Source organism: Rhinopithecus roxellana, chromosome 7 (genome assembly GCF_007565055.1).
Source record: "Rhinopithecus roxellana isolate Shanxi Qingling chromosome 7, ASM756505v1, whole genome shotgun sequence".
NCBI classification, from domain to species: domain Eukaryota; kingdom Metazoa; phylum Chordata; class Mammalia; order Primates; family Cercopithecidae; genus Rhinopithecus; species Rhinopithecus roxellana.
The window spans coordinates 121,748,054-121,766,893 of record NC_044555.1 but is presented as its reverse complement, the minus strand read 5'-3'; positions in this window follow the sequence as shown (position 1 = coordinate 121,766,893).

The window sequence follows — 18,840 nt, the reverse complement described above, 5'->3', positions numbered from 1 at the left end:
GTTCCCACACTATAAGATACAAATAGACATCTTTGACAAAAAATCACAAAGCATACAGAGAAAGAGAAAAATGTGGCCCATTCAAAGAAGAAAAATTAAAAGTCCAGAAACTATTGCGGACAAAAACCCAATACAGACATACTGTATCTTACTGTATCTTACGATAAAGACTTATATAAGCACTTTAAATACCTGTATTGAAAATAATCGATGAACTAAAGAAGAAGTAGAGAAAGTAAAGAAAATAATGTATTGACAAAATAGAAATATCAATAAAGAGAGAAAACAGTAAAAGAAACAAAAAAATTATGGAATTAAAAAGTACAAAAACTGGAATAAAAAATTCACTAGAGGGACTAATAAACAGATTTGAGCAGGCAAAAGAAAGAACCAGTGAAATTAAAGATATAACAATTGAAATTATCAAGTCTGAAAAAAAGAGAGAAATAAAAATTGAATAAATGGGAACAGAGCCTAAGGGACCTGTATGACACCATCAAGCAGACAAAAATATACATTGTTGCAGTTTCAAAGGAAAAAAGAAAAAAGAGGAGGAGAGATATTGTTTGAAGAAATAATGGCCAAAATTGGATAAAATTTGGTGAAATATTTGACTATAAACATCAAATAAGCTCACTAAATCCCAAGTAAAATGAATTCAAAGATATTCTCATTGGAACACAATTATAATCAAATTATCAAAAGACAAAGGAAAACAGAGAGTCTTGACAGCAAGCAGCAAGACAGAAATGACTCATCACAGCGACGGGATTTTCAATTAATTTAGCAGCAGATTTCTCATCAGAAATTTTGAAGAGCAGAAGGAAATGGGCAGATACATTCAAAGCACTAAAAAATCATCAACTGAGAATCCTGTATCTGGCAAAACTCTCCTTTAAAAAGAGACACAAACTAAAACTTTCCAGATTAAAAAAAAAAAAAAAACGCTGAGGGACATTGTTACCACCAGACGTATCCTGCAAGAAATATTAACATGTTCCCTTTAATGAAAGAACAGTACGCAAAAACTCAAAGATTTCTAATGAAATGGAGATCATGGTAAAGAAAATACATGGGCAGGTGACATTATCAAGATGGCTGACTAGAAGCCGTTAGTCCTAATCCCCCTTCACAAAGGCAGCCAGGACAATGAATAAACAATTACATTTAAATGAAAATAGCTGAGAGAGAGTGCTGGACTGTACGAGAGAAGTAACAGAAATTCTGATGAACACAGAAACTCAGGATGGCCACATAGAGAATAGATGGAAAGGTTTCTACCACTCCAAACCCCAACTGGAATCAGCTTGGAACCAAGTAAAAGTAGTCCCCTGCATCACAGGAAATGGTGTCTAATTATAAAATCTAAAAATATAATAACTATGGCTTATAATTACACTTTTTGTTTTTACATGATTTAAGAAACTAATGAATTAAAATTATTAGTCTATGTTTTTAGACATATGACATATAGGGGTATAGTTTCATGATATAAACTAAAGGTGGTAGGATATAGCTTCATAGAAGCATACTCTTTATATGTTATTGAAATTAAGCTTATGCCTTGGACTGATGCAGTCTACAAGAATTTAAAAATAAATAAATAAATAAATAAATAAATAAAACCCTGGAAAAGAGGGAAATCTTGATTTGCAAAGTTACTGCATTATAAAAATTCACATTAGAGTGTTTTAATTCTAGTATGTAAAATGTAATTCTCATGGTAACCATAGAGGAAATACCTATATAATATGCATAAAAGGAAATGAGAAAAAAAATGAAATGTTTTACTACAAAAAATAAACTAAACCCAAAAGAAAATAATATTTTTTCAAGAGTATGGCTAGGAGGCAATGTTAGTGTGCCCCTCCCGTGTGGAAAGACAGAATATCAGGTAGAGATTCATATTGTGATTTTTTTTTTTTCCAAGAACCACCATAGGAACTTAAAAAACTGAAAGAATCCACATGCTCTTTGAATGAAGCACTAGGCTTCAGCCTACTCCATAAGACAGGTGAAAAATTTTAAGTTTCCAAAGTGTGAAAGGCCTGCTGTTCAAATCATTTTGATAACAAAGGAGCACACATCCCTGCCGGGGAATCTGAAAATCTAGGCCACAGGAGATGGCCTTGACCCTATCCAGAGCTGGAACAAATTTAGGGAGTTGCATGAAATATAAAAGTAGAAGCAGCAACAGGCAGTGACTTGTAGGCATTACCAGTCTCCAGCATATACTGAGGGAAGGCATTCCTGACTATATCTCACAGGGGCCCTCAGAGAAGTCAGCCAACAAGCTCAGGGGGTGTTTGCAGGGTGAAAGAAGCTCCCAACTGAATTTTGTGATATAATCTCAAGTGGGGACAAACTCCCTTGAACATAGCCTGGGTTGGGAAGGTGAGCAGAATACACACTGCAGAAATGAGTACAGGAGATGGGTGCCCAGCCTTACTAGCAGATGGGGAAGGATGTGGCCTAAAAGCCATGGTTGCTGCTTCTGCGGGGAAGCTTATGGCCTGGGGCAAGTGTAAGTCGTGTGCTCAGGCTGCCTAATCTAAACTGGTCAATGTTAGTGGGGCACTGCAGGAATGAAACTGGCCTTGTAAACTGTGTGGAAGCTGAGTGAAGCTTACTGCTGCCCGCTACTCCCCATTCAATTTGTGAACTCTTCTGTACAACAGAGGCAGTTATTCTCCCTTCTGAAACATTACTCCAGGGGCCTGAGAACCACCTCCCATCTCCACAGGGGCTGCAACCTGACCCACCCAAGGAGAATATGAGCTCAGACCCACATAAACCTTCCTCCATCTGGTGGCATTTATCCACCTCTGGCAGCTAAACACAAAATACATAAACTTTTGGGAGCCTTATGGCCCTGCCCATTGCCTGAGAAACCAGAATACTTCCCCTGAGAAACTTAGGGAAAGCTCATATCTCACTGCTACTAACACAGCTGGTGCTCTCTTGCAAGCACCACCTCCAGGCTGAAGGTCAACCAACACACATCATTTAAACACCTCTCAGTTGAATAACACTGTGCCCAGGAAGGAGAAAATGGCTGAAATGGCTGTGTGGTCTCAGCTAACACCACTGTTTGCAACACCCTGGCTAAACAGAGATCCTGAGTTTGTCCACATGACTAGTTCACTAGTATAACCAGCATTCAAGAAAGCCATCACACCAAGCCTATCTACAACCAAAGAATGTTACAGAAGCTATGCCATTCCCTTTCTATATCTATCAGAGCAGGTGCTAGTACACACTGCTGGGAGATTTGAAGAAATGTCACATCACTGAATCCTTTGCAGACATTCTCCAGAACCATCCAAGATTCTGGAAACCCTACAGGCTGGATAGACCCAGAAGAGCAACAGCCATCACTGAAGTCTGAATCTCAGGAGTCCTATTTTCAGGGGAAGGAGGAGAACACCATATCAAGGGAACACCCCATGGGACAAAATAATTCGAATGGCAGGTCTTGAGTCCCAGATCTTTCCGCTGGTGGAAAGTTACTCACAGTAGAAACACAATTGCACTGCTGGGTGCAGAAGGGAAAGTCTGCAACTTTATCCCAACTGGCAGACAGCCTCTATGATGATGAAGGGTCTTGGAGAAGGCATCCTTATTCCCCACTGGTGTATCCTCTGGTACACCACTGCAGACACAGCTGGAACTTCTCCCACAGGAACACAGCATGGCTGCATGTATAGATAGCCTTCCTGGAACAATTCAGGGTGATTGCAGCCCCACAGAAGGAGCACTCTCCAGACTCAGGCCTGCATGAAAGGCAAAGTCACAATTTCTCCCTACTTGGAACATCAATATTGCTCTAGATGAAAAGAGGTGCCTGTCTGATGTGAATAGCCAGAACACTGGAACAGTGGTCAGACTGTGAGGTGAACATATTTCCTGCCTACGTGGCAGGTGAGCTGAGATAGCTCCCACCCTTCACCCTGATAAAATCTCAGCACATCTAACTGAGAGCTCATCCAGCCACCTTCACCACCTTCATACTTGCTTTAGCTACAGCTGGTGCCTACCCAGGGATACTTCCCTATTGCCCTGAAGTCTGAATCATCAACTAAGCAAATGAAATACTGAGGGGGGGATTAAATAAGTAAAGTACACACTGTGAGAGAATTAGATAAGTTTCAAGAGATCCCTGCCATACCACATATCAAAGCAATAGGAGACACTGAACTTGCCCACACACAAACTATATCACCACTACAACCAGAATCTGGGAAATCCAGTGCACAAAGACTCAATATAACTAAGAAACTCATATAGAATTTTCACCCCTAAAAGCACCTAGAATTAAATTAGACTGTAATAAACTATAAGCCATAAAGTCAGATCCTTAAAATGAAAGAGTATTAAAAAGCACAGTCCTATCAAAAATAAATTTAAGAGCAATTTTCAGAAATACTATACTCAATTGAGAAGGAACAGAAAAAGTAATACTGGTAATAGGACAAAACACGGTTTGATAACACCCCCAAAAGATCACACTAGCTCCCAAGCAATGGATCTAAGTGAAGATGAAATCTGTGAAATGCCAGATAAAGAATTCAGATGGTTGCTTATTAAGCTACTCAAGGAGATACTGGAGAAATGTAAAAGCCAATTAAAAAAAATTTTAAGTTAGAATATGAATAAAATTTCCAGAAATATAGATATCATAAAGAAAAAACAATCAGAGCTTCTGGAAATGAAAGACACACGTAGGGACATACAAAATTCAGTGGAAAGTTTCAACAATAGGCAAGAACAAGTAGAAGAAAGAATTTGAGATCTCAAAAGTAAGGCTTTCAAATTGACACAATCAGACAAAGACAAAGAAAAAAGATTTTAAAATGAACAAAGTCTCTGAGAAATATGGGACTATGTAAAATGTCCAAACCTAAAAATAATTGGTGCTCCTGAGGGAGAAAATCTATCTAAAAGTTTGGAAAAATTATTTGAGAGAATAATTGAGGAAAACTGTGGCCTTGCTAAAGATCTATACAATGAAATATAAGAAGGTCAAAGTACTTCTGGGAAATTCATCACAAAAAGATCACTACAAAGGCATATAGTCTTCAGGCTATCTAAAGTGAAGATGAAGGAAATAATTTTAAGTGCTCTGAGACAAAATCATCAGGTAACTTACACAGTAAAGCCTATCAGGCTAACAGCAGATTTCTCAGCAGAAACCTTAAAAGCCAGGAGGAATTAGGGTCCCATCTTTAGCTTCATTAAACAAAAATAATTATCAGCCAAGAATTCTGTATCGAGTAAAACTGGGCTGCATAAATGAAGCAGGGATAAAGTCTTTTTTCTACAAACAAATGCTGAGAGACCAATATCCAGAAACTACAAGGAAATCAAACATCTTGAAAAAAAAAATAATCTCATCAAAAAGTAGACTAAGGAGATGAATAGACAATTCTCAAAAGAAAATATGCAAACAGCAAACAAACATATTAAAAATGCTCAATATCACTAATCATCAGGGAAATGCAAAGTAAAACCACAATGAGATACCACCTTACTCCTGCAGTAATGGCCATAATTAAAACTTCAAAATCCAGTAGATGTTGGTGTGGATGTGGTGAAAAGGGAACACTATTACACTACTGGCAGAATGTCAATTGGTACAACAACTATGGGAAATAGTATGGAGATTCCTTAAAGAACTAAAAGTAGTACTACCATTTGATCCTGCAATCCCACTGCTGGACATCTACCCAAAGAAAAATAAGTCTTTATATGAAAAAGACACATGCACAGGTATGTTTATAGCAGCACCATTCACAATAGCAAAGATATAGGACCAACCTAAGTGCCCATCTACCAATGAGTGAATAAAGAAAATGTGGTATATATACAAAAGGAATTCTACTCAGCTATAAAAAGGAACAAAATAATGTCTTTCAGCAACTTGGATGGAGCTGGAGGCCATTATTTTAAGTGAAGTAACACAGGAATGGCGAACAAAATAGTGTACGTTCTCACTTGTAAGTAGTAGCTGAGTTATAAGACACAAAGTCATAAAATGATATAACGGACATCACTGACACAATAGAGAAGGGTGGGAGAGGGGCAAGGGATAAAAGACTTCATATTGGTTACAGTGTACACTGCTTGAGTGATGGATGCACTAACATCTCATAAATCACCACTAAAGAAATTTTCCATGTAACCAAAAACCACCTATACCCCAAAAACTATTGAAATAAAAATGTAAATATTTTTTAAAAGAAAATTGCCTTGAAGAACATGTTTTGCTGACCAACAGAATCCCAGAGAGTTCTACAATTGGAAGAACAAGATGAAGTGGAGATAGGGAGAGGACAGGATTTAACTTCACAAACTGGTGAGACAGCATGTCTCCTACTGCTGACCTTCTCTGCCAAGACACAAAAATGTATGGTTTGAAGAACATAAACTGGAAAGACCTCAGGTTGAGGAAGTACATATGGATAATAGAAAACATCAACAGCAGGATACCCATCTGCTTCCAGAATGTCAGAAACCAGATCACAGAAGCCAGACTTATATCCACAGGAAAACAGATAATTTTTATCTGGAGAAGAATGATCAGCCCCAAAGACAAGATAGTGACATCTATAGATCCCACAGAGACAACACAACTTTCTCCCTGGTTACTCATTGTCAGGTCCATGATTACACAAACTTTATTCACACACAGAGAGCTCACAATACTGTTTTTAATTGTCTCACATCTTGGGACAATGCAGAAAGACAAAAAATGAAAGCAAAGAAACAGAAAATAGCATAAATATAGTATGAAAAGAAAGCTTTTGTGAAAAAGTATGTATCTTCAAAAAAATGAAATTATTTCAATTGTGGGGAAAAAGAAAATAATAATGCAAAAAAGGAGAGGCAAAATCATCTAAATCACATACAAAGCAAATAGAAAAATAGCATAAGTAAGTCTTTTAAATATTAATAAACTCTCCAATCAAGACAGAGATTGGTACAATGAAAGAAGAAAAACAACATGATCCCTCTGTATAGAGAAAATGTGTTGAAGGTGAAAGGATGGAAAAGTATATTCCGTAAGCCAGTAAAAAAAGAGAAGAGAGATAATTTTACTAATATTAGAAAAATAGACTTTAAACCAAAAAAGAGTAAAGACAAACAAGAACATCATATATTAATATAATATTTACTGCAGCATGCAGATACAATTATAACATTTGCACACGTAATGAGTTAGAAATCAATTCCTGAAATAAACAATAACTTACAAATTTGTGAAAATTAACACACTCTTAGTAAATTGTTCAAAGAAGAAATCACAAAGGAAACTAGAGAATTGTTAGAAGTTAATGAAAACATAAAACACAACATACTAAAATTTATAGGACACAGGAAAATCAATATTAAGAAGCAAATTTTAGCTATAAATATATACATTAAAATAGAAGAAAGATTACAAACCAAAGGCTTTTTACACTTGAGGAATGATAAAAAAAGAATAAGAACCCTCACCCAAAACAGAGAGAAGAAAATGATAAAGATTAGAACAAATATAAATAAAGTAGAGAATAGAAAAACAATAGAGAAAAAACAATAAAATCTAAAGATGGATCTTAGAAAAGTTTAACAAAATTAGCAAAACTTAAATTGGATTGACTAAGACAAAAAAGGGAGAAGAATTGAATTATGAATATCCAATATGAAGCTGGGGATATAAATATCAACTCTAGAAATGAAAAGATTGTAAGAGAGTACTACAAAAAATGTATGCTAACAAATTTGACAAACTAATTAGAGTAGACAAATTTCTACAAACATAAAACCTACGAAGACTTGATCCTGAAGAAATAGAAAATCTGTATACAGCTTTAATTAGTAAGGAGATTGAATCAACAAACTAAAACCTCTTGACAAATAAAAGTGATTAATGTATCTTCATTGGAGGATTTTGCCATACATTTATAGAAAAACTAACACCAATACTTCTCAAACTTTTTGAAAAAATCAAAGAGAAGGAAACACTTCTTATTTCATTCTATGAGGCCACCATTGTCTAAAACCATACAAAGACACTACAAGGAGAGACAAATATCTTTTAAGGATATTGTCGCACAGTCAGAATGGCTATTTAAAAAATAAGAAAACAGCAGGAGTTGGCAAAAATGTAAAAAAAAAAAAAAAAGAAACATTTACACACTGCTGTAGGAATGCAAATTAATACAACCGTTATGGAAAACAGTTTGGAGATTTTCCAAACAACATAGAACTACCATGCAACCCTGGAATCACACTACTGGATATCTACACAAAGGAAAAAAAATCATCATATAAGAAAAAGTGCACTCATATTCAAATCAGCAATCCCATTACTGGGGGAAAGAAATTATATCAAAAAGATACCTGTATTCACAAGTTTATTGCAGCACTAACAATAATGTATCACAATAGCAAAAATATAAAATCAATCTAAGTGTCCATCAAAGGTGGATTAGATAAAGAAAATGTGATGTGTATATATGTGTGTGTATACATATATGAGTGTGTGTGTGTGTATGTATCTATACATTAATCTATGTAGAGACCATTAGTTTAAGTGAAAACCCATTAGTCTAAGTGAAATAACCGAGAAACATAAAGTTAAATAGTGCATCTTCTCACTTACAGGTGGGAACCAAACAATGGATACACATTCCCATACAGAGTAGAATAATAGACATTGGAGACTTCAAAATGTGGAATCGTTGGAGTGGGGTCGAGTGTTGAAAAAGAACCTATTAGGTGCAATGTTCACTATATGTGTAATCTCATATGTAGAAAATCCTTAAGTTTCCACAAAAAATGTTAGAAAAAATAAATAATTAGTATTCAGCAGTGGTAATATGCAAAGTCAACCTGCAAAAATCATTTATATTTCTGTGCACTAATAATGGGCAATCCAAAAAGGAAATTAGGAAAACAATCTCATTTACAATAGCATCATAAATAATAAAATGCTTAGGAAGCAATTTAACCAAGGAAGTAAAACAAAGTCATACAATAAAAATTATAAAACATAAAACATTGCTGAAAAAAGTTGAAGAAGGCATACATAAATAAAAGACATCTTATGTTTATGGATTGGAAGACTTAAAATCATTAAGATATAAGATGTTGATACTACCCAAAGTGATCTAGATTCAATGCAATCTATCAAAACCCAACAACTTTTTTTTTTTTTTGCTGGAAAAAAACATACCCTCACCCCAAAGTTTACATGGAATCTCAAAGTACCCTGAATAGCCAAAACAATCTTGAAAAAAAGACACAAGTTAGAGAATTCACACTTCCTGATTTCAAAACTTAGTATAAAACTACAGTAATCAAAATGATATGGTACTAGACTGAAAGCAGACATATAGAATAAAACAGAAAGCCCAGAAATAAACTATACAATATATAGTCAAATGATTTTCAACAGGGGTGTTCAGACCATTCAATGAAGAAAGAACTGTCTTTTCAACAAATGATTTTTGGAAACCTAGACACCTACATGCAAAATAAGGACGTTGGAAACTTACCCTGCACCACATACAAAAATTAAGTCAAAACTCTGAAAGAACTTAAACTTAAGAGCTAAAATTTTAAAACTCTTAAAAGAAAACATAGGGACAATGCTTCATGATATTGTATTTGGCAGCAAAGTTTGGATATGACACCAAAGGCGCAAGCAAAAAAAGGAAAAACAGATAAATTAGACTACCTTAAGATAAAATGAAAAAAACTTCCATGCATCAAAGGATACAATAAGCACAGTGAAAAGGCAACCCAGAGTCAGTGAAAATATTTGAAAATCACATATCTGATAAGGAACTGATATTTAAAATGTATGGAGAACACTTAAAACTGAACAACAACAACAAAACAAATAACCTGATTCAAAAATAGGCAAACAGCTTGAATACACATTTCTCCAAAATTATACAAGTGGCTAATAAGCACGTGAATAGATGCGAGCATCAATAATCATTAGGGTAATGCAAATCAAAGCTATAAGATTATATTATCTCACACCATACTATTAGGATAGCTAGTATCACAAACAAACAAACAAAAAAGTGTTGATGAAGATGTGGAGAAAATGGAACCCTTGTGCACTGTTGATGTGAATGTAAAATGGTGCAACCACTATGGAAAACAGTATGGTGATTCCTCAAAAAATTAAAATATAATTACCCCAGGAGCCACAAATTCCACTACTGGGTATGTACTACAAATAATTGAAAGCTGGGTCTTGAAGATGTATTTGTACACCCTGTTCATAGCAGCATAATTCACAAAAGCCAAGAGGTGAAACAACTCAAGTGTCCATCAACTGAGTATTGGATAAGGACAATGTGGTCTTTACATACAATGGAATATTAATCAGTCTTTAAAGGTTATGCTATTTTGACATGGGCTACAATATGGAAGACTCTTGAGGACATTAGGCTAAGTGAAATAAATAAGTCAGTTACAAAAAGACAAATATTTTAATACCAGTTATTTGAGGTAACTAGAGTAGTCAAAATTCTAGAGAGAAAATAGAATTGTGATGGCCAAAAAGTAGTGTTGGGAGGAGAAATTAGGAGTTGACTGGCTTGTTGCTTAATGGATATAGAGTTTCAACATTGCAAGATGAATAGAGTCCTGAAGATAGATGGTGGTGATGGCTGCACAACAGTGTGAATATACTTAATAGTGTACATTAAAGTATATATAAAAGTGTATTTAAAATACACACTGAACTGTACAGTTAAAATGGTTAAGGATGTGCATTTTATGATACATGCACTTTAATGTATTTTATGAAAATTTTAATAATCATTTATTTATGTGTGTCTACTTCTGAATTATCTTTTCTCTTCCATTGATGTATTTGTTTATCCTGTCTTGATTGATGAAGCTCATAATAATTCCTGTAATCAGATATGTTAGCCCTTCAAATTTTTTCTTCTTTTTCAAAATGATTTTGGCTATTCTAGGTCCTTTGGATTTATATATAAATTTTAGAACTAGTTTGCCAATTTATTTTCAAAGCCAACTTGTATTTTAAAACAGATATATGGAACTATAAATCAGTGTGAGGATAATTGACATGTGAACAATATTGAATCATTTGGCCAATAAAGAAGGCATCTCTCTTCAATAACTTAAGGCTTTTTAAATTTCTCTCAGCAATGTTTTAAAGTTGCTAGTGCACACTCTTTTGCAAATTTTATGTGGCATTTACTCCTAAGTATTGAATACTTTGTGATTTTATTATAAATAATACATTTTTTCAAAGTTTGATTGCTCACTTCTAGTATAGATTAATGCAATTAATTTTTGCATTTTATCTTATATCCTAAAAACTATTCGTAGCTTTTTTTGTAGATTTCATGACATTTTCTGCAAACAAATGTAATTAATTTCTTTAATTCTAATCTGAGTTCCCTTTATTTCTTTTTATTCCCTTGTAGGATTGGATGAAACCTCCATTACAATGTTGACTAGAAGTGAGAGTGCTTATATCATCCTTGTACCCCTTTATGCTGTACTTTTTTCCCTCTGGGAATCGAATTAAACGTGTTCTAGGCCACTTTACGTGGTCCAATAACTCATATGTGCTCTTTTCACTGATTTTGCACATTGTGTATTCTCTTTTTTTATTCTAGATAGTGTCTCATTGTGGGTTTAAGTTTACTAATGTTTTATTTTTCAATGTCTATTAGCCCAACAATTCCATCCTTTGTATTACGTTTAAATCTCAGTTGTAGTTTTTATCTCTAGAAGTTTGATTTGAGCTTTTTAAAAATATTTTCCATGTCTCATCCAACATCCTAAACATCTGGATTACTGTTACAGTACATGTTCTGAAGTACTTGTCTGCTAATTCCAACATCTGTGTCAGTTGTGGTTTGGTTTAGAAACTGTTTGATTTTTATCCTCATTTATGGGTTGTATTTTCCTGCTTCTTTTCATGTCTTGTAATTTTTTGAATAGATCCAAGCATTGCAAATTTTACTTGGTTAGGTCCTGCATATTTTTGTATTCCTGTAAATAACCTTGTACTTTGTTACGAGATGCATTTAAATATTTGGACATAGTTTTATCCCTTTGGGTCCTGCTTTCGAGATGAGTTAGCCAGATCCACATAGTCCAAGTCTAGTTACTCTCAATAGTGAAACACAACCTTTCTCAGTTTCCCACCCACTGTCCCATGAATGATGAAGCTTGGTATCTAAAGAAGATATTTGGTCTCTGTTTCCAGCTCCTGGCCCAGAGCTCTTAAAACTCTCGGACTTTCCTTAGAGATAAAAGTGATAGGAGCCTCTTTTGTACTAATGAGTTGATTCTTAGTGGACCCCTAGATAGCTTCAAGGTTGAGGTTAGCATAAATTTAGAATGAAGGCCAGTTGCCGGAAAGTTCAAGCCTTGATTACAAACTTGGAGCTTTAATTCCACCCCCAAACCTCCAGGAAGGGAGGGGCTGGAGATTGAGTCAATCACCAATAACTAATGATTCAGTCAATCATGCCTATGTAATGAATCTCTATAAAACACTTAAATGATGGGGATCATAGAGCTTCCAGGTTGGTAAATACACAAGGACCTGGGAGAATGGTGCACCTTTAGAAGGAATGGAAGCTCCACACTATTCCTTTCAACCCCTACCTTGCCTTATATATCTCTTCCATTTACTGTTCCTGAGTTATATTCTTTACAATAAACAGGTAATGGTAAACAAAGTACTTTCCTGATTCCTGTGGGTTATGGTAGTGAATGGTCAAATGTAAGGGGATTTTAAACCCCAAATTTGTAGTCAGTCAGACAGAAATGTGGATAGGCTAGGCACCCCATGTGTAGTTGGCATCTGAAGTGGGAGGAGTCTTGTGGGACTGAACCCTTAACCTGTGGGTTCTGAGTGACCTTCAAATAGTTAGTGTCAGAATTGAATTGAACTGTAAGACACCCAGTTGGTGTCAGAGAATTGGGGAATTGGTTGCACTGATAAAAAAAAAAAAAAAAAAAAAACAAAAGCAAAAAAAAAAAACTCTCATAGGCGTTTCCATTCTGGCTTGTTAGAGCAGGCACTATTTCCTGCCCTTTGTGATTGCTAAACAGTGTTCCCTCTAATACTTTCTGTTGGCTCTTTTCCTGTCTTCCTTACATGCATGTACTAATCAGTACTCTGCTAAACGCTCAGTGGTAATTATCTATGGATTTCTGACATTCTCTCTCTCTCTGATCTGTTACTCTGTCATGAAAATTCTAGTCATTTTGGTGTCCCCAGACTCTCAGCTCCATCACTTGAACTGAGGCAATTTGTCAGATTCAGCCTGTGGTCCTCCTATCTGCAACGTAATCTGAAAACTCTAAGGCTGTAGGGTGAAGCATTCATAAGAATCACTTTTGTTGTTGTTGTTTTGGTTTGTTTTTTTTTCTCATTTCTTCAGAATCAGTGTCCTCTCTTGTCTGATATGAATTGTCTCATAAACCATAATTTTATGTGTTTGGAAGGGTTTTTGTTTGTTTTATTTCTTGTTGTTTTGGGCAGATGGAGCGGTAGTAAATTCGGTCTCTTAGTTTATCCTATCCTGAAGTGGAAGTTCTGATGTCTGAACCCTATTAATTTTAAATGAAATTATACAGCTAAATCCTCATGCAAGTGTTTGAAAAATTGGATTATTTATTTAAAGTACTATCCAGATTTCTGCAGAAAATGGAACCTTCGGCCGGGCGCGGTGGCTCAAGCCTGTAATCCCAGCACTTTGGGAGGCCCAGACGGGCAGATCACAAGGTCAGGAGATCGAGACCATCCTGGCTAACACGGTGAAACCCCGTCTCTACTAAAAAATACAAAAAACTAGCCGGGCGAGGTGGCGGGCGCCTGTAGTCCCAGCTACTCGGGAGGCTGAGGCAGGAGAATGGCATGAACCTGGGAGGCGGAGCTTGCAGTGAGCTGAGATCCGGCCACAGCACTCCAGCCTGGGTGACAGAGCGAGACTCCGTTTCAAAAAAAAAAAAAAAAAAAAAAAAAAAGAAAATGGAACCTTCATTTTAATGATTTCTGTTAATTGAAATGACTTGTGCATTAATCCTGTAAAAATAGCTATTTGTTTCTATATTACAGAGACAATTTAAGCAACGCTTAATATATGTGAACTTAATATACCTCAGTGCACAGCCTTCTTTGTTTGCTTTTTAGGAAATTAGATAGAAAAAGATTCTTCTTTGAAATTAAAGCTCTGAGTGAGATGTTATGCCAAGCCAAAGCAGATAGAACTGAAGAACACGCTGCCTCTTGTATGGAAGGCCTATATTATTTGGAAATGTACCTACATTTATGGTATTATGTATTTTTTCACAGAGAATGACATCTTTTAATTTTTCTCTAACAGCAAGTATAATACTTGATATGACAATTTGCTTTCAAAAAGGTTCATTTAGTAAACTCAGAAGAATCAAATTTAGTTTGTTCATTGAGAGTAAACTCTATTTCCTGTCCTGTATCACATTAGATTCCTTTCTTACATTTCACTACTGAAATACCAATGGTAAGTACATTTATTATTTATAAGAGTAAAGTCCAAAAATGTACTGAAGCTTTTTCTGATTAAATTATGAGATAAAATTTCTTAAGTATAAATGTAGTATAGTGTATCCAATATCTTAAAATTATTTGGTAATCTATTATCTGAATAAGATGAATTGTATAACACTTTATCAAACAGAATAGTAGGTTAACCAGAACATTCCATGCTCCAACTGTGATGGATTGCCAAAGAAATTGGTCATATCAAGCCCTTTTAGAATATGAAAATGGGGTAATATATCTCCTTCCCTTCCCCAAATAATTAATTAGCAATTGAAAGAACAACAATGCTAATGTAATAGCTGACACTTATTCCATACTTGTAAGCACTGCACATATATCAAATAATTTATTATCCAGAATGACCCTGAGGTAGGTCCTATTATTGTCCCTGTTTTAAAGATGAAAACAAAACAAGGCACAAAAATGTTACCTGCTTTTTCCATGGTCACACAGTTCAGTTGCAGAGACAAGGAAAGAACCTGGATTATCTGACACCAAATTAATGAGAAAGAGTTTGAATAATCCAGGTTTTGGAGTTAGATTTACTGCTTGCTAACTGTGTGACATTGGGCAAGTCATTGAGTCTTTTGCTGTTTCTTTTCATCTTTAAAATGATGGTAATAATTAGCTTATTGTGTTTTGTTTTAAATGCAATAATATGTGTGAAGCATTTAACACAATAGCAGATCCCATGTTAAATTAACATTATCTATTTTCCCAAATTAATACTGGACAACAACAGTGTTTCTATTTTCTTATTTTATTTTCTGTTTGGTCATATATATTTTAATATAAAATTGCATTCTTAATGCATAGAAGCAGGAATGATGAAAGAAAAAAAAATAAATGAGCAAGTAAAATTGACACTGTGACCTTATATTTCTCTTAGTACTATGGTACCCAGGCTATGTATCCATTAAGCAAATAGTTTAGCTGATCCATTTTGCAGTAGCTCATATATTTAACTTTTATAGAGCTATTAATGAACTGTAAGGATAAAATTTGCATTCAGACACCTGAGATTTTCAAATAGTTTCCAGAAATTAGATCAAAGACACCAGGGAACAATATATAAAAATGCTTCCAAGCTCTTAAAGGTCTTGAGCACAAACTAAGTTTAACTTGGAAATTTCATCAGGAAAGAAAAGTCTTTGCAATTGTATTTATTGGTACTGTGTAGTAAAAGACTGTGTGTGTGTGTGTGTGTGTGTGTGTGTGAGAGAGAGAGAGAGAGAGAGAGAGAGAGAGAGAGAAAGAAATTAGTAAAAAGGATGAGAGAAGAGGAAAAGTATGCATGTCGACAGAAATAAAGTAGAAATGTTACAAAATCAAGGTTAACAGATAATCTTTTCTTTTTTTTTTTTTTTTTTTTTTTTTTTTTTTGTTTGTTTGTTTGTTTTTTAGCTCCTCTAAGCTGCCTTTAATTGGCTCTTCTTTTTTTTTTTTTTATACTTTAAGTTCTAGGGTACATGTGCATAACGTGCAGGTTTGTTACATATGTATACTTGTGCCATGTTGGTGTGCTGCACCCATCAACTCGTCAGCACCCATCAAGTCATCATTTATATCAGGTATAACTCCCCAATGCAATTCCTCCCCCCCCCCTCCCCATGAGAGGCCCCAATGTGTGATGTTCCCCTTCCCGAGTCCAAGTTTCCTCATTGTTCAGTTCCCACTTATGAGTGAGAACATGCGGTGTTTGGTTTTCTGTTCTTGTGATAGTTTGCTAAGAATGATGGTTTCCAGCTGCATCCATGTCCCTACAAAGGACACAAACTCATCCTATTTTATGGCTGCATAGTATTCCATGGTGTATACGTGCCACATTTTCTTAATCCAGTCTGTCACAGATGGACATTTGGGTTGATTCCAAGTCTTTGCTATTGTGAATAGTGCCGCAATAAACATAACTGTGCATGTGTCTTTGTAGTAGAATAATTTATAATCCTTTGGGTATATACCCAGTAGTGGGATGGCTGGGTCATATGGTACATCTAGTTCTAGATCCTTGAGGAATTGCCATACTGTTTTCCATAATGGTTGAACTAGTTTACAATCCCACCAACAGTGTAAAAGTGTTCCTATTTCTCCACATCCTCTCCAACAACTGTTGTTTCCTGATTTTTTAATGATTGCCATTCTAACTGGTGTGAGATGGTATCTCATTGTGGTTTTGATTTGCATTTCTCTGATGGCGAGTGATGATGAGCATTTTTTCATGTGTCTGTTGGCTGTATGAATGTCTTCTTTTGAGAAATGTCTGTTCATATCCTTTCCCCACTTGTTGATGGGGTTGTTTGTTTTTTTCTTGTATATTTGTTTGAGTTCTTTGTAGATTCTGGATATTAGCCCTTTGTCAGATGAGTAGGTTGCAAAAATTTTCTCCCATTCTGTAGGTTGCCTGTTCACTCTGATGGTAGTTTCTTTTGCTGTGCAGAAGCTCTTTAGTTTAATTAGATCCCATTTGTCAATTTTGGCTTTTGCTGCCGTTGCTTTTGGTGTTTTAGACATGAAGTCCTTGCCCATGCCTATGTCCTGAATGGTACTACCTAGGTTTTCTTCTAGGGTTTTTATGGTATTAGGTCTAACATTTAAGTCTCTAATCCATGTTGAATTAATCTTCGTATAAGGAGTAAGGAAAGGATCCAGTTTCAGCTTTCTACTTATGGCTAGCCAATTTTCCCAGCACCATTTATTAAATAGGGAATCCTTTCCCCATTTCTTGTTTCTCTCAGGTTTGTCAAAGATCAGATGGCTGTAGATGTGTGGTATTATTTCCGAGGACTCTGTTCTGTTCCATTGGTCTATATCTCTGTTGTGGTACCAGTACCATGCTGTTTTGGTTACTGTAGCCTTGTAGTATAGTTTGAGGTCAGGTAGCGTGACGCCTCCAGCTTTGTCCTTTTGACTTAGGATTGTCTTGGCAATGTGGGCTCTATTTTGGTTCCATATGAACTTTAAAGCAGTTTTTTCCAATTCTGTGACGAAACTCATTGGTAGCTTGATGGGGATGGCATTGAATCTATAAATAACCTTGGGCAGTATGGCCATTTTCACGATATTGATTCTTCCTATCCATGAGCATGGTATGTTCTTCCATTTGTTTGTGTCCTCTTTGATTTCACTGAGCAGTGGTTTGTAGTTCTCCTTGAAGAGGTCCTTTACACCCTTTGTAAGTTGGATTCCTAGGTATTTGATTCTCTTTGAAGCAATTGTGAATGGAAGTTCATTCCTGATTTGGCTCTCTGCTTGTCTGTTACTGGTGTATAAGAATGCTTGTGATTTTTGCACATTAATTTTGTATCCTGAGACTTTGCTGAAGTTGCTTACCAGCTTAAGGAGATTTTGGGCTGAGACAATGGGGTTTTCTAAATATACAATCATGTCATCTGCAAACAGGGACAATTTGACTTCTTCTTTTCCTAACTGGATACACTTTATTTCTTTCTCTTGCCTGATTGCCCTAGCCAGAACTTCCAACACTATGTTGAATAGGAGTGGTGAGAGAGGGCATCCCTGTCTTGTGCCAGTTTTCAAAGGGAATTTTTCCAGTTTTTGCCCATTCAGTATGATATTAGCTGTGGGTTTGTCATAAATAGCTCTTATTATTTTGAGGTATGTTCCATCAATACTGAATTTATTGAGCGTTTTTAGCATGAAGGGCTGTTGAATTTTGTCAAAAGCCTTTTCTGCATCTATTGAGATAATCATGTGGTTCTTGTCTTTGGTTCTGTTTGTATGCTGGATTACGTTTATTGATTTGCGAATGTTGAACCAGCCTTGCATCCCAGGGATGAAGCCCACTTGATCATGGTGGATAAGCTTTTTGATGTGCTGCTGAATCCGGTTTGCCAGTATTGTATTGAGGATTTTTGCATCGATGTTCATCAGGGATATTGGTCTAAAATTCTCTTTTTTTGTTGTGTCTCTGCCAGGCTTTGGTATCAGGATGATGTTGGCCTCATGAAATGAGTTAGGGAGGATTCCCTCTTTCTCTATTGATTGGAATAGTTTCAGAAGGAATGGTACCAGCTCCTCCTTGTACCTCTGGTAGAATTCAGCTGTGAATCCATCTGGTCCTGGACTTTTTTTGGTTGGTAGGCTATTAATTGTTGCCTCAATTTCAGAGCCTGCTATTGGTCTATTCAGGGATTCAACTTCTTCCTGGTTTAGTCTTGGGAGAGTGTAAGTGTCCAGGAAATTATCCATTTCTTCTAGATTTTCTAGTTGATTTGCGTAGAGGTGTTTATAGTATTCTC